The 21303-nt window shown below is 34.7% G+C and overlaps 1 pseudogene; it reads right to left on the bottom strand.

Moving 5' to 3' along the window:
* Window positions 1-1128: 1128 nt before the first annotated feature.
* LOC105518971 lies at window positions 1129-19225 on the bottom strand (annotated as a pseudogene).
* Between the last annotated feature and the right edge of the window lie 2078 nt (window positions 19226-21303).

Raw genomic sequence — 21303 nt, 5'->3', positions numbered from 1 at the left:
GAAACTGCATTCCACCCATGCACATGTTCCGGATATTATGCCTATGGGGTACCCATTTCTACAACAACCTTGTAAATACTCCCACTCTTAGGGCTCAGAACACTCCCAAAGTACAGTGCCTCAGCATGCTGAACTGAAAAAAGGGGCTCAGAAGTAAAATCTTTCTGACCTTCTCCTGTTCTTCTTTATCCTGGTCCCCTTTCTTCACCAACTCAGGCCATGGACCCTGAAATTTCTCCTCCCCAAGGCAGGTCAAAGATACCAGAAATCCTCTCCTGCAAAGTCAAACATAAAATATAAAAATATTATTCTAGCCTTTTCTTGCCTTTCTGTTTGAGAGCTAGCCATACGAGAAATTCCCTGACCTACCTTATCTGTTAGTAGGTTAGTAGGTCATAAGGCCCTTATTCCAGAAGGAGTCTTAAGGAATGCCACACGTAGAAGCACAAGAAAAATACAAACGTGCAGGCCTGGCTTTGTTTCTCCATTCAGTTTATTAGCATTAGATCACTCCCTTTTTGTCAAATAACATTTCTGCAAGGCTGTCTACTCTTTATCACATCTAAGTATTAAAATGGACAGTTTTTCCTTGAGTCTTTGCGTCTTCAATTTGAAGCCTCTCATGTCTTGTAAAACTTTGATTAAACAAATATTTTATGCTTTTATCCTATTAATCTGTCTTTGTTTTCTTTCAGACCTAGCCAGGAACCCTAAAAGGGTTATGGAAACTTTTGCTTCCTTACAGTTTGCACAACTACAACTAAAACTGGAACAAATTACCCTGTTATCCCATGTTAGGACACACCAATATATAGGTGTTTTCCTTTGCCTAGACATAGAGGCAGTTATAACAGAGGTCCTTGTGAAGCCACAATCTAGCAAAATACTATATCAAACATTTATAGCTTATATGAAAATTTCATATCCCCATATTGGCCACCTAAAGATGAAAACATATAACTCCCTAAATCTTAATTGGTCCTATTCTAATGTCAAACATAAAAACCATATATGAAAAGACAGAAATTCAAATAGAAGTAACCTATGCCTTTTTTTGGGGAGGGGGGCATGTGGATGACAAATGGTCCACTGTGTTTTAGAATGAAGTAGATAAATTTGAGAAGCCAGCTAATTTTCACCTTCTTCTCCTGCTTCAGCTTCATCTCCTTGGGTATCTGATGTGCAGAATGTCAAGTAGTTTCTCAGTAGTTGCATTATTAGCATGCTGTCTTTACATGACTCTTAATGTATGAAGTCCAACAACGGCTTCATCAAAAGCTGTCTTTGCAAGACAGCAGACTTTCTCCAGAAAGTTCAGATTCTCACAATACAACACAGAGAGCTGATCGTCCAGACCCAATCTGATAGGATGTGTTGATTGCAATTCCTTTTTCTGATTTCAAAAGCTTCTTGATGTGCTTGTTGTGACTGATCCACAATCCCTTTCTTATCATCACTAGCAGCAACCTGAGCCAAATAACAAAAGTAACCTCCTTTCGCTTTTAATAGATTTTGCTCTGTGCTTGTGAAGCTTTGGGGATCAAGAACTCTTCCAAAAGGGACAGTACATCATTTACAGATAGTTCTTAGATCACTTTCCATTTTCTCTCTGTATTCTCAAGCCATCTGCTGTTTTTCTCAGCAGCTTCTGTCATTTGCCCAACACTTGAGATGATGCTCCAAGATGACCTACAGGCTCCTGCAACATTTATACAAGCAACTGAAAGAAGATTCCTCTCCTAATAAAAAAAAAAAAATCAGTTCCTTGCTTAGTTACAGGCATCATGCAGTCTTTCATGACAACATATTGCTCAGCCCACTTGGCCTCCTGCACTGGCATATTTTTACCCATGACTGAATGTTCTGTGTCAGAAGTGGTTGGCGGTAGATGAATGGGGGCTCAGCAGTCTTTGGATGGTGAGAGTGGCAAAGCTCAAACTCTGTCCCTAGATCTTGCTGCTCACAGGCTCTGTGTTTCTATTTTCAATTTGTGGCAAAATGTCTCGGAAAGTGCTATGAAAGAAATATTACTTGTATTATTTCCTCATCACTAAGTTCTTTATAGCAGCTCCTTTTCCCTTGTGGAAGAGAGTTCTAAACAGAGCCTATGAATCCCTGAAGAAATTTTAGCTCAGGAAATGATTTTTAAAAAATCCAAATCCTATAGCCAAACTGACTTATGTTTACCTGTAGAAGTTTTATAGTTCTAAGCTTTACATTGAAGTCTATGATGTGTTTCGTGTTCATTTTTACATGGTTCAAAGCATCTGAGTATGGATCAGAGCTCATGTTTTTTGTTTTGTTTTGTTTTGTTTTTGGCATATAGATATCCAATTATTCTGGAACCACTTCTTGAAAATGACAATTCTTTCTCCAGTGAATTGCTTTTGTACCTTTGTCAAAAATCAGTATTTTGTGTATGAGAGTTTATTTATAGATTCCCTCTTCTGTTCCATTGAGTTATTTGTCTATCTTGATGCCATTCTTCTTGAAAATTCAAGCTTTATAATAAGCCTTGAAATCAGGTAGTGTTTGACATACACTTTTTCTCCTTTTTTAAGGTTCTTTAAAAATTTGTGGCTTGCATTTAGTTCCTTAGTATTTCTGTATGAATTTTAGAATTAGCTTGCCAATTTCAACAAAAGAAAAGGAAGTCTCATGCTAGGATATTGATTGTGAATCAATGGATTAATTTGGTGAAAATCTACATCATAATATTTATCCTTCTGGCTTATGAACATGAGACATAAATCCATTTATTTATAGTTTCTTTAATTTCTCTAATATTTTCTAGTTTTAATGTATATATCTTACACATTGTCAGATTTATCTCTAAGTATTTAATAATTTTAGTGCTATAATAAGTGACATCATTTTTAATTTCAATTTGTGAATATTTGTTGGTAGTATATTAAAATACAATTAATTTTGTGACTTGATCTTGTTCCTGCAACCCCAAGAAACTTACTTACCAGTTCTAGTACAAAGCTGAATAGAAGTAGTAAGAGAGTGATTTGTTTCTGATCACAGGGGAAAAACACTGTCTTTCATCAGTATGTACACTGTTAGAAGCAGGATTTTTGCAGATGTCCTCAATCAAATTGCATACATTATTTATATTCCTGGTTTGCTGAGAGTTTGGGTGAAATGGAGGTTGGATTTTGTCAATTGCATTTTTATGTATCTACCGGGATGATCATATATTTTTTTTCTTTTATGCCTTTCTAATATGGTGAATTACATTAGTTAGTTTTCAATGTAAAAACCATCTTTTATTCTGGGATAATTTCCATTTGGTCATGATATATCCCACTGTATTATTGGATTTCATTTGCTAAAATTTTATTGACCCTTTTGCATCTATGTTTTTGGAAAGTATTATACAGTTGCTTCTTGTTCTTATAAAGTTTTTCTAAATTTGGTATTATGATATTGTCCTCATCAAATAAAATGTAGAATATTCAATCCTCTTCAGTTTTCCAGAGAAAATTACGTAGAATTGGTATTATTTCCTCTTTAAAAGTTCAGTATAATTTCTTGATGTTTACTTTGTGTTAATACTTTTGAATGCAAATTAAATTCCTTAATAGCTATAAGACATTTGGGGTTATTTTTCTTGACTGAGTAAATAATTTGTCTATTTCCTGTATGTAGTCAAATATATTAGCATAAAATTGTTTATAATATGCCAAAATTATACTTTTAATAGCTATAGAATCTTCTGTGATGTTATCTCTTTTATTTCTAATTTGTAATTTGTGTTTTCTATCTTTTTTCCTGGTTGATCTGGTAAGAGACTGGTTTTCTCAAAGAACTACCATTGATTATAGTATTTTGTTCTGTCTTGTATTTGTTTCAGGCACCTCACTCAGCCCATGTTAATCCATCACAGCCAGAGGCAGAGGGCCCAATATCTGTGTTTTCATAATTGATTTAAATTCCTCCTTGATAAAGTCAGGAAATAAATTATCACACACTCAACACATTCACACACACACACACACACACACACACACACACATCCATGTAAACAAACAAAACCGTGGAATGTCCATTTTCTCTGCCCAGCTTAAGCCTCTAATGCTAACTTCTATTAACCCCGGGTCTCTGTATGTAACTTGACCTCTCCATTTCAACCTAATAGCACATTCAGTCACCTCACTTTTCATTTGCCCTTAACATGTATTAATAGGTGTCCTTCACTCTAGGCTATTGATTAAGCCATCAATATTTGTCATTCCCCTCATGTCTTTGTCATTTCCCAAAGTCAATGTCTCCGCAACCTGCCCTATACCACTTGCCTCATAGTCTGGTCCAAATAAATCTATCTTGACAGTAAGAATTTTCATAATATTAACAAAATACTATAATATTAGGAAATTCTTTCATTCTAAGGAGAGTACATATAATAACCTGGGGGTTAGGGGTGTGCAGAAAATGGGGGTATGAGAAGACAATCTTAGAGGTAAAAATGCAGAAATGGTATATTTCAACTGTCAGTATCATTTATGTTTTTTATTGTCTGCAGATTCTACTACTAATATAATTTTCAATTTGGTATAATTTATTTTTAATTGACAAATGATAGTTGTGCACATTTATACTAACATAATTTTTAAAAGCCATGCCTCTTTTGGAAAAGTTTTGTGATGTTATTAAAATCAAAAGAAGAACATGATTATGCTCATGATTCATATTCTCTGCAGGAATATTGACTTTGAAATATGAGTTTTTAAAAAATTGTTAACATATTGCTTGATTCTCAATTAGTACATTCACATTTTATTTGTAAGATTTTTTAAAATACATATTTTTTAAAATATCATACCTCAAATACTTTACATAAAATCATAAATGGGATTGAATAACTTTCTGACTGAATGTTATAGCTTAAAACTCATTCTGAAGTGTTTATTTTGTTAAAGCTATATGACTACGTCTTACCTTTTTAATTGAAAATAAGTAAAATTGCAATGAAACAATAATTACTAAAAAAAGTCTCATAGGGGAAGCATTTCTAAGGGGAAAAAAAAACACCACTTTGAGTGATGCTGTCACTATCCTTCCTTCATTGTTGCCCCAGTATCATCACAAACATTAAGAACATTAATCTTCCTCCCCATTTTCCATTTTTCTACTCCTTTCTGCCAGCATGCCCTCCCTGCACTACTTTATTTTTAATGAGTGCCTACGGAGGTATATTCTTCAGTAGTGATAACACCTGAATTGACTCCATATCACAAGAAAGTCTTCTCATTCTGAATTGCAAAAATATATATATATATTTAAAAATATATGTATTATATATATAGAATATATATATATAAAATATTCTAATCCCTTCAGAATGATTAATGGAGGTACACCTTCTAAAGGGCTATTTTGGGTATGCCTTTCAGCCAAGGTTTTGACTAAACTCCACAATCTAAATGTGTAAAAGAGTAACACATAAAAATATGAAGTCAAATCAAAAAGCAAAAACTAAGTAAGAAATATGTAAAGTAAACAGTGATACATAGTTTTATTTCTAATGTTTTTCATATGTGGGTTGATCTAGTTTAATTTAAGACAAGTAAAATGGCAACTATATGATCTTAATTTAAAAGTATCTTTCTTTAGAGGAACTTAAATGAGTTGTTACACATAATTCCATTAAGACTGTAGCTATGTAATCTCGTCTTTAAGTAAAGAACAATTTTATATTTCCAAACGTGTATGACAAAACAAATCATGAGATATTCAAAGACAGGCGCTATGAGCAATATTGATACATTTGCAGTCCTATATAACCTTGCTAAAATAGAAAAATTGACCCATGGGAAAATAAATAAGTTAAATCTATTTCAGACTCTGACCCCAAAGAAAGTCCCTTGACCAACCTAGATAAGCATTTCCTTCTCTGTAATACGAGAAGAGTGCATCAAGACTAATTTTACCAGCAACAAATCCAAACTGACAATAATTAAATGATTTTCAATCTGGGTCAAAATGGAAAACAATACAGGCCAGAACTAGGATAACCGCCTTTTATAACCTAAGTCCAGAAGCTACAAAGCAATGTTAGTAATAATAAGCACACATGCATATGTATATACCCACACACATGCACACTTGCATATACTAGATCACACCATGCATGTTTAATGCCCTGTAGTTGTCAAAGGTAGCATGTGATATGGCTACCCTCTGCTCACTGTTTTTACTTTTTGATTTTTTTTTGTATTAGCCCATTCTTGCATTGCTATAAAGAAATTCCTGAGACTGGGTAATTTTTTTTTTTTAAGTTTAATTGGCTCATGATTCTTCTGGTTTTACAGGATGCATAGTGATGATATCTGCTGAGCTTCTGGGGACTCCTCAGGAAGGTTACAATCATGGCAGAAGGTGAAGGTGGAGCAAGCACATCATGTGGTGAAAGCAGGAGTAAGAAACAGAGTTGGTGGGGGAGGTGCCACACACTCTAAATGACCATATCTCAGGAGAATTCCCTCATTTTTCCAAAAACAGCACCAAGCCATAAGGGTCCATTACCATGGTCCAAATACCTCCTACCAGGCCCTATATCCAGCACTGGGGATTGCTATTCAGCATAAGAATTGGGCAGCAACAAATATCCAAACTTTATCATTCCATCCCTGGCTCCTCCCAAATCTCATGTCTCTGCAAAATACAATCATACCTTCCCAACAGTCCCCCAAAGTCTTAACTAATCCCAGCATTAACTCAAAAGTTCAAAGTCTCATCTGAGACAAGGCAAGCCACTTCCGTCTATAAGCCTATGAAGTAAAAAACAAGTTAGTTATTTCTAAGATGCAATAGGGGTATAGGCACTGACGAAACATTCCCATTCCAAAAGGGAGAAATCAGTCAAAAGAAAGGGGTTACAGGCCTCGTGAAAGTATGAAATGCAGCAGGGCAGTCATTGAATCTGAAAGCTCCAAAATAATCTCTTTTGATTCCATGTCTCACATCCAGGGTACACTGGTGCAAGGGATGGGCTCCCAAGACCTTCAGCAGCTCCCATCCCTGTGGCTTTTTAGGGTTTTGCCCCAATGGCTGCTCTCACAGGTTGAAATTGAGTGCCTGTGGCTTTTCCATGCTGTGGGTGCAAGATGCTGGATCTACCACTGTGGCGTCTGCACAATGGTGGCTCCCTTTTCACAGCTCCATTAGGCAGTGCCCTCGTGGGGACTCTTTGTGCGGGCTCCAATGCCACATTTCCCCCTATACTGCCCTAACAGAGGGTTCTGCCCCTGCTGCAGGCTTCTCATACAGCCTCTGAAATCTAGGCAGAGGCTGCCAAGCATTCTTCACTTTGCATTCTGTGTGCCTGCAGGCTTAACACCACATGGAAGCCACCAAGGCTTATGACTTGCACTCTCTGGAGCTGGAGCAGCCACTAGGGCTGTAGCTAAGCCCCTTTGAGCCTTGGCTGAAGCCAGAATGGCCAAAATGCAGGGAGCAGTGTTCCAAGGCTGCTTGGGGTAGTGAGGTCCTGGGCCTGACCCATAAAGGCATTCAGTCCTCTTAGGCGTCAGGGCCTGTGATGGAAGGGGATGCCACAATGATTTCTGAAATGCCTTCAAAATATTTTCCCATTGTCTCGACTATTAACACTTAACTCCTTTTCAGGTACATGAATATCTCTAGCAAGTGGTTGCTCAGCAGCCTGCTTGGAATCCTCCCCAAGAAAAAGCTTTTTCTTTCTCTGCCACATGGCTAGACATTACATTTTCCAAACTTTTATGCTCTGCTTCCTATTTATATCTAAATTCAATCTTTAAGTCATTTATTTGCCTTACCTGAGCATAGGTTGTAAGAAGCAGCTGGCCACCTCTTGAATGCTTTGCTGCTTAGTAATTTCTTCTGTCAGATATCCTAAATCATCACTTTGAAGTTCAAACTTCCACAGATCCCTAAGGCATCAACAGAATGCAAACAAGTTATTTGCTAAGGCATAACACGTGTGACCTTTGCTTCAGTTTCCAAAAAGTTCCTCATTTCCATCCAAAACCTCAGCAGCCTGGACTTCACTGTTAATGTCACTATCAGCATTTTGGTCACAACTATTGAACCAGCCTCTAGGAAGTTCCAAACTTTCCCTCATCTTCCTACCTTCTTCTGGGCCCTCTAAACTCTTCCAACCTCTGCTCATTATCCAGTTCCAAATCTGCTCTCATATTTTCAGCTAACTTTACAATATCCCACTCTTGGTATCAATTTTTCATATTATTTTGTTCTTACATTGCCATAAAGAAATATCTGAGACTGGGTAATTTGTAAAGAAAAGAGGTTTAGTTGGCTCATGGTTCCGCAGGTTTTACAGGATGCATGCTGTTGGCATCTGTTCAGCTTCTGGAGAGGCCTCAAGAAGCTTACAGTCATGGCAGAAGGTGAAGGGGGAGCAATAGCATCACATGGCGAAAGCAGGAGCAAGTTGAGGGGAGAAGTGTCACATGCTTTTAAATGACCAGATCTCATGAGGACTTATTCATTATCACAAAGACACCACTCAGCCATGAGGGATCCACCCCCATGATCCAAACACCTTCCACCAGGCCCTATCTCCAGCACTGAGAGTTATAATGCAACATGAGATTTGGGCAGGGACAAACATCCAAACTATATCAGTTTTAAATTACATACAATAAATTCACTTTTTTGGTGTAGAGGTCTATGAGTTTTGATGAATGCAAGTAATGTAATAACCACCATAGTCAAGATATAGAATAGTTCTGTCAGCTGAAGAAAATTGTCCCATGCTGCCTCATAGTCACATACCCCAAATCTTTGAAACCCACTGATATTTCCTGTGTTTGTAGTTTTACCTTTTTCCAAAATGTTATGTGTGTGTGTGTCTGTGTGTGTGTCTATGTGTGTGAAGAGAGAAATGTTATAAACACACACAGAGACACACAGAGAATATCCCACAACATGTAGCCTCTTATGCCTGACTCATTTCACTTGACATAATTCATTTGAGATCCATCATGTTATTGATATGTATCAATTCTTTTTATTTCTGAGTAGTATCTTATTCTATGGATGTACCATGCTTAGTTTATCCATTTACATAGTGAAGAATATCAGGTTGTTTCCAGTTTGGGGCAATTATGAGTAAAGCTGCTATAAACATTCAAAGTTTTCTTGCACACAGAAGCTTTCATTTCTGTTTGGCAACACCCAAGAGTAGATTTCGAGATGATGTGGTACAAACATATATAACTTCTGCCTGTTTTCCAAGGTAGATGTATCATTTTGCATTCCCACTAGCCATGAATGAGTTTCAGTTGTTCCACAACTTCACCAGGTATTGCTATTGTCAGTTTTTTATTGTTTGGTCTTATTTTGCTTTAACTATTTTAATTTATTGTGTACTGGTATCTCATTGTGATTTTAATTTTTATTCTCCTAATGACTAACTATGTTGAACGCCTTTTGATATGTTTATTTATCATTCTTATGTCTTCTTTGGTGAAATGTCTATTCAAAATTTTGACCATGTTTTAATTGGATGGTTTCTTTTCTTTTTTTTTCTTTTTTTTGGAGCTTCATGTGTTTTTATATATCCTATGTCCACTTCTGAAGGTAATTATAACAGATGTGAAATCTCTATTCATCATAGTATCCATAAACTCTTACACATGGGTTAGGTGGCTTGTAACAAGCATTTTGTGGCAAAAAAAGAAAAAAGAAAAAATTATTTGATCTAATTATGCTCTTTTTCTGTTGGTATATCTTTATAGATGTTTACCAATGTCTATTGAAAATGTAAATTCCTATTGGCATAGCAATGACCTTTCTTAAATAGTTAGAGCTATATATAAAAAACTAAGTACAGGAATATGCCTTCAAACATTGATACAAATGCCAGAAATTGGGGAACCACTTAAAAATTCAAATACAGGGAATTGAGTAAATTAATTATGGTGCAACAATATCAAGGAATACAGTGAAGGTATTGAACCTGGTGTATAAGAACTGGATTTATTGACTTAGGATAATGTTACTGATTGGTTTTCTCAAACTGTTATTTGATCATAGGTATTAACAAAATTAAATGCATAGGTTGATGTATTTTTAAATAAAAATAATGTGCAAATATATTCATTCAATAAATATTTACTAAGTATTGACAGTTTGCTATGCACTGGGAGTACAAAGATAAGCAATTACATAAATTATTACATTTTATAAATACATAATAAAGTCAAAATTTGAAGGATACCAAGAAAATAATGAACTGGCAAAATATGGCTCTAAAATGTCAGTAAATAAATTTATGTTTTTCCTTAGAGGCACCTAGATAGAGAGATAAATAATGGCTAAATTATAGTATAGTGTTTAAATGTATGCACTGGGAGCAGCTGCTTCAGGAGCCATTCAGAAATACAGTTTCAAGTCTTAGTTATGTTGGTTTCTACCTATGCAAATTGGGGCAGATCATTTAACCTTATATATTACAATTACTATGTGAATTAAAAATATATTCCAAGTAAGGCAACATAATGTCTTTACATGGTAAGTACAAAATAAATGTTAGCTATTATTATTATCACACTTATACAAGCAAATTTTTTAAATGGTAATTTCCATCCAAGCATTCTAATAGTAAACAAGTTAATAAAAAAGGAACTAAGTAGCAGTATCACTGATCATATGTGCATCTATAAGGACACTGACTTCTCAGCATTTATCTGATTTTTAAAAATATATGTATTTTTTATATTATTATTAGGTAAAATGAATATTTTGTAAGGATAGTGAGGGTGTGAAGAACACTGAGACATTTCTTCATTGATATCTACCTTTTTATGAGTAGATTCATACCAAATTTAGCTACTAAAGATATATACTTCAATATTGAAGCAGTAATATTGGTACCCCTGAAGTAAAATACTTGGCTTGCAAATAATAGGAAGGTTGAAAAGTACTTTGAAATTTTATGGTGGCTAATAGCTATAATTAAGGGGTCAGTAATGACCACAATTGTGTGTGAATAATATAAGGAAATGAGTGACTCATTCTAATTCTTAATGATACTGAAAAGAAAAGGTTATATAGTGGCAAATTTGTTAGCATTTCCATTACATTTCAAATCGGTCCACGAAAGATAAGTACAGCTGCTGCATAGAGAATTAAAAGATAAAAACGTCTTGGGCTCTATAAAACTTAAGATAAAGATGTTATCCCTGAGGTCTCCCCTCAGTGCATATGTGTTTTGCATCTGAAATTAGCATTGGTAGTTGATTTTACATAAATGAGCTATATTGTAGTGTTGAGTAAGGGAATCCTTTAAACAGCATAGGAAGACAGAAAATAATAAAGAAGACAAAGTGGGGGATAATCACAAGGATTTGTAGAACATGCTTTCATTGCCTGCTGGTCACCTGAGTGATTTTGCACTGCTTTTTGTGTTGCTGTGTTGCTAAACTCATTTGACTTGAAGAAGATAAATATCCAAAAGATAAAAAGTTCTCCAAATATCTTGCTAAAATTATTAGATTATGTGATATACAACAACTGAAAAGATTTGTACTATTTCCCTTTTCTATATCCCTTTAAATTTGTTTTTACTTTAGGAAAAAGAGTCATTAATGTCACATCAGAGAAACTGTTTCAAAATTCTATCCCCTGTGGTCCTTCAACCCCACTCTTTATAATTCAGGAAGAAACAAAGTTATCTGTTTCTCATAGCAACAGGAAGCAGCCAAATGTGTAGGCAGATAGGGACAGATCCCCGTTGAAACCCACCTTCAAGCCAAAAACAGCCTGAAAGCTGAAAGACTGAACTGCTGGTACTATGAAACCCACAACTGAGAGTGAGAACTTCTCTTCCTCTTTGCCCCACTGCTTCCTGATTGATCCTTTCTGACTAATGTCTTTTAATCAATGAATGGTGCTTTTTCCAGTACTACCTACAGCCTTCCCCTCCCCGATTCTAAGCTCATAAAAAGCCCCAGACTCAGCCATATTGAGAGGACTTTTCTGCCTTCAGCTAGGGGGACCCCATCCCCTGTATCCCCTTTCCACTGAAAGCTGTTTTATCACTCAAGAAAACTCCCTGCTTTGCTTACTCTTCAATGTCAGCACATGCTCATTCTTCTTGGTTACGGTTCAGGAACTGGGGAACCATTGCATAAGCCTGACTCGGGTAGGGCAGACTGAGTGGGCAGGCCATCTCCTGCAGCAGGCAGCTGTGGTCAAGCAAAGTCCAGATGAGGCATCACCAGCTGGAGATCCCCAGCTTGCAAAGTGACCAAGAAAAAAATCCTGCGTCACGTCATTCCAGCAAGTCAACAGCTCTCCTAGTTGAGCTAATAGATTATAAAGTCAGTCTTAAGTAAATTAGACAAAGAAAACAGTTGTATGTCTTGATTCTGAGATTCTTTTTAAAATAAATTTTATTGTGTATATTTGAGATTTACAACATGATGTATGGAGTACATATAGAGAAATGGTTACTATAGCGAAGCAGATCAACATATTCATCACTTTACATAGTTACTTTTTTTGAGACAAGATCAGCTAAAATCTACTTATTTAACAAAAATATCTAATATAATAGAATTGCATGTCACGTTACACATTAGATCTCTAACTGATTTATCCTATATATCCTACATTGTATTCTTTGACATACATCTCCCCATTGTCTCTCCTTTCACCACTTACCTGCAGGAACCACTGTTTGATTCTCTATGTCTGTGTGTTTTTATATATATATATATATAAAATATACATATATATAATATATACATATTTTATATATATATAAAATATACATATATCTATTATAGTCCTCATATAACTGAGATCATGCAATGTTTTTCTTTCTGTGTCTGGGTTATTTTACTTAGCAGAATGTCCTCCAGGTACATCCATGTTGTGGCAAGGATCTCCTTCTTATTTAAGGCTACATAATATTTTTTTTTTTTTTTGTATCTTTCTTTTTTTCTTTTTTTATTATACTTTAAGTTCTAGGGTACATGTGCATAACGTGCAGGTTTGTTACATATGTATACCTGTACCATGTTGGTGTGCTGCACCCATCAACTCGTCAGCACCCATCAACTCGTCATTTACATCAGGTATAACTCCCAATGCAATCCCTCCGCCCTCCCCTCTCCCCGTGATAGGCCCCAATGTGTGATGTTCCCCTTCCCGAGTCCAAGTGATCTCATTGCTCATTTCTCACCTATGAGTGAGAACATGCAGTGTTTGGTTTTCTGTTCTTGTGATAGTTTGCTGAGAATGATGGTTTCCAGCTGCATCCATGTCCCTACAAAGGACTCAAACTCATCCTTTTTTATGGCTGCATAGTATTCCATGGTGTATATGAGCCACATTTTCTTAATCCAGTCTGTCACTGATGGACATTTGGGTTGATTCCAAGTCTTTGCTATTGTGAATAGTGCCGCAATAAACGTACGAGTGCATGTGTCTTTATAGCAGCATGATTTGTAATCCTTTGGGTATATACCCAGTAATGGGATGGCTGGGTTATATGGTACTTCTAGTTCTAGATCCTTGAGGAATTGCCATACTGTTTTCTATAATGGTTGAACTAGTTTACAATCCCACCAATGGTGTAAAAGTGTTCCTATTTCTCCACATCCTCTCCAACACCTGTTGTTTCCTGACTTTTAAATGATTGCCATTCTAACTGGTGTGAGATGGTATCTCATTGTGGTTTTGATTTGCATTTCTCTGATGGCGAGTGATGATGAGCATTTTTTCATCTTTCTGTTGGTTGTATGAATGTCTTCTTTTGAGAAATGTCTGTTCATATCCTTTGCCCACTTTTTGATGGGGTTGTTTGTTTTTTTCTTGTAAATTTGTTTCAGTTCTTTGTAGGTTCTGGATATTAGCCCTTTGTCAGATGAGTAGATTGCAAAAATTTTCTCCCATTCTGTAGGTTGCCTGTTCACTCTGATGGTAGTTTCTTTTTCTGTGCAGAAGCTCTTTAGTTTAATTAGATCCCATTTGTCAATTTTGGCTTTTGCTGCCGTTGTTTTTGGTGTTTTAGACATGAAGTCCTTGCCCATGCCTATGTCCTAAATGGTATTACCCAGGTTTTCTTCTAGGGTTTTTATGGTATTAGGTCTAACATTTAAGTCTCTAATCCATCTTGAATTAATTTTCGTATAAGGAGTAAGGAAAGGATCCAGTTTCAGCTTTCTACTTATGGCTAGCCTATTTTCCCAGCACCATTTATTAAATAGGGAATCCTTTCTCCGTTTCTTGTTTTTCTCAGGTTTATCAAAGATCAGATGGCTGTAGATGTGTGGTATTATTTCTGAGGACTCTGTTCTGTTCCATTGGTCTACATCTCTGTTTTGGTACCAGTACCATGATGTTTTGGTTACTGTAGCCTTGTAGTATAGTTTGAAGTCAGGTAGCGTGATGCCTCCAGCTTTGTTCTTTTGACTTAGGATTGTCTTGGCAATGTGGGCTCTTTTTTGGTTCCATATGAACTTTAAAGCAATTTTTTCCAATTCTGTGAAGAAACTCATTGGTAGCTTGATGGGGATGGCATTGAATCTATAAATTACCTTGGGCAGTATGGCCATTTTCATGATATTGATTCTTCCTATCCATGAGCATGGTATGTTCTTCCATTTGTTTGTGTCCTCTTTTATTTCACTGAGCAGTGGTTTGTAGTTCTCCTTGAAGAGGTCCTTTACATCCCTTGTAATAATTAAACCTGAATATGTGTTGTCCCTAAAGACTTTCTACTTTTAAATCTCTTTGAGTTTAGCTTCTTCAAATACAGTAGGTTTGCAAGAGTGTTTATGCTCTGAATTGCAAACTTTTAAAAGATAGGGGCTCTTTGTCTTTTTATATCCTCTTGATCTAATACAATGCCATCTACATAGTCAGTGCCCAAAAAATATGTAAGGAAAGGAAAGAGAAAGAAGAGGAAGAATTTCTACTGTGAAATAATGACAGGGTAGCTAGATCATCCCACTGAACTTTGCAGTTTCTGCTTAAGGAATTTTAAAAGTTAAATTGCACTTTCTGCCTTAATTTAGCCATGAATATACATTTCTTTGAAATATTATAAAACATACCAAAGCCAGTATGTAGTGTCAGGGAATATTCATATTATATGGCAGTGCTGCCATTCATGTATTTATTCCTAAGGATGACATTCATTAAAACCATTAGTTCTCTTTTTATAAAAAATAAGGTTTTTAGATATTTTTCTAAATATAAAAATTATACATACTTAGCTTTTGGAAAATGTCAAAAATCTATTTTACTTGTACATTAAAAGAAAGTATAAAAGTAAACAAGCTTACCCATAATCCTACTTCTCAATAATAATCATTTTATATTTTGATGTATTTCCTTACTGACTTTTTTTATTTTCATAGTTTTTTTTCATAATGGAGATCTTCCATATAATTTTATAACTTGGCTTTTTACCTGACATTATACCTAATTACCTTAAGGCTGTTTGTAAAAGATGGTAGCAATTTACATTCCAACCAAAAGTAAATGTGAGAAATCTTATCACACACTTAAATTCATAAAATATAACAAAGTTCTTAATTTTTACTAATTTGATAGAAATAAAAGATATATATTTTGTAATATTTCTATTTTTTCTGTTTTAGGGCATTTTTGTTGCTCTACTTTAGCTTCAAGAGGCTTATTGTTTTTTTTAAACCACTCCCAAAAGGCAAAAAAGCTCTCAGAGGTTCAAACATTAAGAAAATAAAAATTCAATATCAGTCATTCCTTTTTTTTTCCAGCAGAAGACTGCTTATTTTGATCCCACAATGTAGAATAAACTGGAATGGAAATGACTCTAAAAGTAAAATTTCTAATAATCCATATGTATTGTGTTTCCATTATCCTATCTTTTAAAGAAAGCTTCTGAACATTCTAGATGAATATATAGGGTGACTTCCTGCTGATATGTGTCTCAATACAAAGGACAGCTTAATCAAAGATATTGGCAATAAAGAGCTCAGTGTAAGATGGGTCAAATTGGCGCATGACATGTAATAAATTTCACTACTAGTCAGAAGGGCAGGCTATCAGGCAGATCAAGGAACCTAAATCACATAACTTTCAAGTCACCCTGCTCAGGAATGACAGGAATCAAAATGCTAGTTTCATAGGTTAAAATTCCACCTATTTACTTGCATTTGTCTTAAAGACTATAGCATTTGGAAATCAAAGTAAAAATAGAGTAAACAAAAATTGGAAAAGTATATAATTGTAGCTGGTCACAATGCTAATAGATTAATAGTTTTAATTAATTTTAAACTAGCAGATGAAAGTACTGAAAAATGCTGACTTCCAAAGAATGAGAAACCTCTAATAGTCCTACTGCTTATGTGTTTTGTAGGCAATAATAAAATGCAATGAAGAAAATATTCCTAATATGTAGGAGACACAATAGAAAGCATAAGTAATTATTCGATTAAGAACCTCACAATTAACTAGCTTAATTAAAAAATGTACAGTCAATAAATATTGAATAGTATATGACATATACCTAAATGCCAAATTTTATCATCTACATTTCAAATATCCTAAGAATTACAGAAGGAATACTCAGGGAATACTAAAGTGGTCACAGAAAACTTACATAGCATAATACACAAATTACTTAATATCAAAATTCAATGAATATAATGGAACAAAAATATAAATTTTTCAATAATTTTCAAATAAATGAAAGTAGGATAATTTCACTGTAAAATGGCAGAGGACTTTTTACCCACTATTAGACTTATATCTGCTTAGGATAAATTGCCATCAACCTAGTTATAATTCCCAAATGAACTTTATCCCAGATTTTCTTTGCTCACTTCACTCTGTTTTTAAAAAGTATATTGTAAAAATTACATATCTTGGGCTGGGCGCGGTGGTTCACACCTGTAATCCCAGCACTCTGGGAGGCTAAGGTAGGTGGATTGCCCGAGCTCAGGAGTTCAAGACCAGCCTGGGCAACACGATGAAACCCTGTCTCTACTAAAATACAAAAAAATTAGCTGGATGTGGTAGCATGTACCTGTAATCCCAGCTAGTTGGGAGACTGAAGCAGGAGAATCGCTTGAACCCAGAGGTGGAGGTTGCAGTGAGCCGAGATCGTGCCATTGCACTCCAGCCTGGGCAACAGAGCAAGACTCTGTCTCAAAAATAAAAAATAAATAAAAAATAAAAATAAAAAATTACATATCTTTCTTTCACTCAGATAATTCACTACAGAAAATCATGAAGTATTGCTAAAAAGTATTTTGAAATACACTACCATATGTAAAAGACTATGAATATGGAAGGATCAGTAAAATACTGATTAAGTGTGTGGATATTAAAATAGCAAATTAATCTTGGTGTGAGATATTAAATATTTGTCTGCAATTATTTACCCCAAAATTGTTTTATAAACCACTTGATTGACAGTTGTTATCTCTCTTCTCTACTTACCTCTTCTGTATGACTGTTAACTGAACACTCCATATTTTTGCCATTGTCTTATTTTTCATGAGCTTAAAATGTTTTATTGAGGTAGCTAGCATCAACTACAAAAGAATAAAGTTATCTATAAAAGTTACACAGTGCATAACTGATTTCAGGTAGAATATCAGTCCTTGGGAAATGTGTTCAGAGATTTGTTTATTGTTCTCTACACTTGGTTTAGTTAATATTAATCATTTCATGATCTCTAAATTTAGCATCCCAGAAATAGGCGTTAGTGAAATTTAAACAATGCTTTAAAAATTAAAGGTATTTTGAAAGTTTCAGTCACAGGCTACATTTTAGTAAAACAACAATAATAAAAAGACCTATGTGTCTTTTCTTGCCTTTTCCTCTCCCATCTACCTTAATTTTTGATCTCTTATTCTTGCAATAGCTAGAAAGGAAGAAGCAAGAATAAAAGGAGTTTATTTTCCTTTCTAAGTTCTCCTACTTATATCTATTATCCCTTAAATAAGAGGACTCAAGAATTCAAACATTAAGGCAACAATCTAATCTTCTCACTTTACTTACAGCCAGTTATTTAGTCCATTGCTTCTGAACCCATTATTTAATCCATTTGATTGCAAACCTGTTATGTCATATAAATGTGTAGAAACAATTCTAGATTATAGTTAAAAATAAAAAAGATAATTTTCTTTTCTACTATTTTTACTTAATATTAATGTATTCTAGATAAACATGTTGGTAGACAAGTTGAGAATATAGATGAGATCATGGTTTACATTCCTATTTTTATACATCCCTTATTCATGATCTGTATTTTAAATTTCAGACAAAATCTAGTGCTTTGCATTTTACTAAGTCTGCATAAGGAAACACACTTCACCTTCATTTTCTCAACTGCATGCCCCCCAAAACTAACTGGAGGAAAACCCTTTTGTCGTCCCCCTTAAGGGTGTAAGAACTTTTCTTCTGATGGCATGACTAATAAGTCTCTAATTGTCATGTTCAAGAACAATTATTTAACTTAGGCAAAGTTAGTGTTTATTTTATGGAATCAGTAGTCTTACGTCAGCTTACAAATTTGGAAATTCTTGTTGAGACCACTGACTAAATTACAGGTAATAACTTTACCATAATAGTTCAAAAACTCTTTCTTTTGGTTCCTAACCACATGTAAAAAAAAAAATAAAAACTAAATTCATATAAATTTTGATATTTAGGAGAAGAGATAGACTCATTAAAACTAAAAATTATTGATTTTGTATTTTTCCTAAGATCTAGACAACAAATAAAACTTAGTAACATGTACAGTTATGCCATATGAAATTACTAATATTCAACTGTTCTCAACCTATGGAAAAAAATTCTTATCTTTCAACCTAAAATACTAGTAACTATTGCTCTTAAAAAGAGGATTCTTGTCATTAATGCCAACTAAAGGGGCAGGGAACTATTAATTAATAATAGCTACATTGTATATTATATCACTATCACTAGCAATTATTAATAACTACTTAATATTTAGAACTTAAACTATCAAGTTTTCAAAGAAAAGAAAAACAGAGGTGTTACTAACTTTAAATGTCTCCCCAAAATTTGATTATTGAAACTGTCCCTTTACTGGTTCCTTAAGCCCTGCTCCTGACTCATGACCCCTACAATATGCTGCAATAGATCCTATATTTTCTTATCATTATGACTTTGTATTGCTCTTACCACTTCGTATTACTAATGCATGGTTAACTGCAAACTCCCTGAGGACTTGTCCCAGGTCTATCATTCCTAATTTCTAGCATTTTCTCAAGTAGGATTAAGTGCTGAATTATTTTTGGCGTATGGATAAATTGATTGGAACTTGAAAAGTAATTGTATTGTCCTGGATTATTTTTATTTTATTATTATGAAGATAATTCATTCATCTCAGAATAATGAGCTTCATTATTCTGAGAGAATGCAATCTAGGTTTCAACTAATACCATTTACAATTAATGTAGATCATTGTGTCATCTTGGATTCAATGAAATATTGCAAATAAGAGGGGAAATTTTTATTATGATAAAATGAAATCCATACATCCTTTTAGTAGCTTGAAGTCATAGGATCTGTTTATGTCATTTCAGAACAATTCTTAGTTCTTTGTAAGCAGACAGACTCTGTCACAGCTTTGTGGTAAGCAAATGGTGCTCTGTCTTTGCAAACAGTGGAGAAATCATGCATTATGAGGATGGAAGCCAAGTATTTATTTAATGCTTTATTTCCATATCATATTCTTGTCTTAAAAGATCTTTTCTCTTGGACCATATCATTAACGTTGTCTCATCTATTAGATACCTTAAACCAGACTGGTAACAAAAATGAGCCACAAAATTCAAATGGAAATTTTCTTCAAGATGGATAACTCCCTGGAGTTATGTGCCTTCTTGCTTACTCTGGCATAAATGGCCTTGATTGCTTTTTTTCTAATAAAGGGCATAACAAAATGTTCCTTTCTCTGAATATAAAAAGGACTATATAAATGAAAATATTGAAAGAGCAAAGCCATTTTCTCTAAAAATATCACTACTGTAATATTATCATTTCTAGTTTTTATTGGGTTCATGGAAAGCCCTGCTGTGTTTTGTGAAAAGAGTTATCAACCCAGTGTTGTCATCTGTGGAATGAGTATGTGGGACCATATGCTTCTAAACTGTTAGTTCAGAATTTTCATAATTTTGGGTTTCCAAATATCTGGTAGATGTTACAGAGACAAAAATGGCTACATTCTTGACTGAATGTTTTAGTTTTAAATGTTTGCCATCATGCAGTCAACTCAAAAGCATGATAAAGTAGGATAAAAGGGATGGTTTGGAGTCAACAGCCTTTGAATTGATAATGTATAGGTTTTTAAAATAATATATGGATATGTTTTATTTTTATTTTTTGTGGGTACATAGTAGGTATATATATTTATGGGGTACATGAGATGTTTTCATAAATGTATGGCTTTTTCCTGAGAAAATTCACATTTTACTAAAGAAAAAGAGCTCCAATTTAGAAATCAGAAGCCCTAGATTGGTGTTCCACCTCTCACACTTGCTAGCTTTGTAAATTAAACAATACTCTTAACGTCTATGAGTCTCAATTTCCTCACCTATACCTTAGTGATCACTCTGAATTCAAAAGTTTAAATACAAAGATATGATACCTAATTTTGTTAGGCTTTGTGTCCTAACCCAAAATCTCACCTTGAATTGCAATCCCCATAATCCCCATAATCCCCACGTGTCAAGGGAAAGACCAGGTGGAAGCGATGGAATCATGGGGACGGTTTCCTCCATGCCGTTCTTGTGACAGTGAGTTCTCATGAGATCTGATGGTTGTGTAACTATTTGGTAGTTCCTCCTGCATTCATTCTCCTTCCTGCTGCCTTGTGAAGAAGGTGTCTTGCTTCCCCTTCACTTTTCACCATGACTGTAAGTTTTCTGAGGCCTCCCCAGCCATGTAGAACTGTGAGTCAATTAAACCTCTTTCCTTTATAAATTACCCAGTCCCGGGCAGTTCCTTATAGCAATGTGAAAATGGACTAATACAATACCTGTAATATTGTTATCTGCAATATTCATGTATTATGTTACTTGTTTTCTGTTACTTGTGTTGGAATTCAGAAAATTATATCCTAAAATATGGCATGCTGAACACGTTAGAAATAAAGGAAGTTGGAAGGCCTTAGAAGCTGCCTCAAAATCAAGGACCTTCTCTTGTCCGTCCCTGCCTCCCAAATACAGGGAGGAGCTCTTCCTGGAATTTCCATATCCGAATGATGAAACTTTTTTCCAAAAGAAATTCAATTGTTTTAAACCCTTTCCCTAGTAAAGACTG

This window comes from Colobus angolensis, unplaced genomic scaffold (genome assembly GCF_000951035.1).
Source record: "Colobus angolensis palliatus isolate OR3802 unplaced genomic scaffold, Cang.pa_1.0 Scaffold334, whole genome shotgun sequence".
In the NCBI taxonomy this organism is placed as follows: domain Eukaryota; kingdom Metazoa; phylum Chordata; class Mammalia; order Primates; family Cercopithecidae; genus Colobus; species Colobus angolensis.
This window is presented reverse-complemented; position numbering and strand designations above follow the sequence as displayed.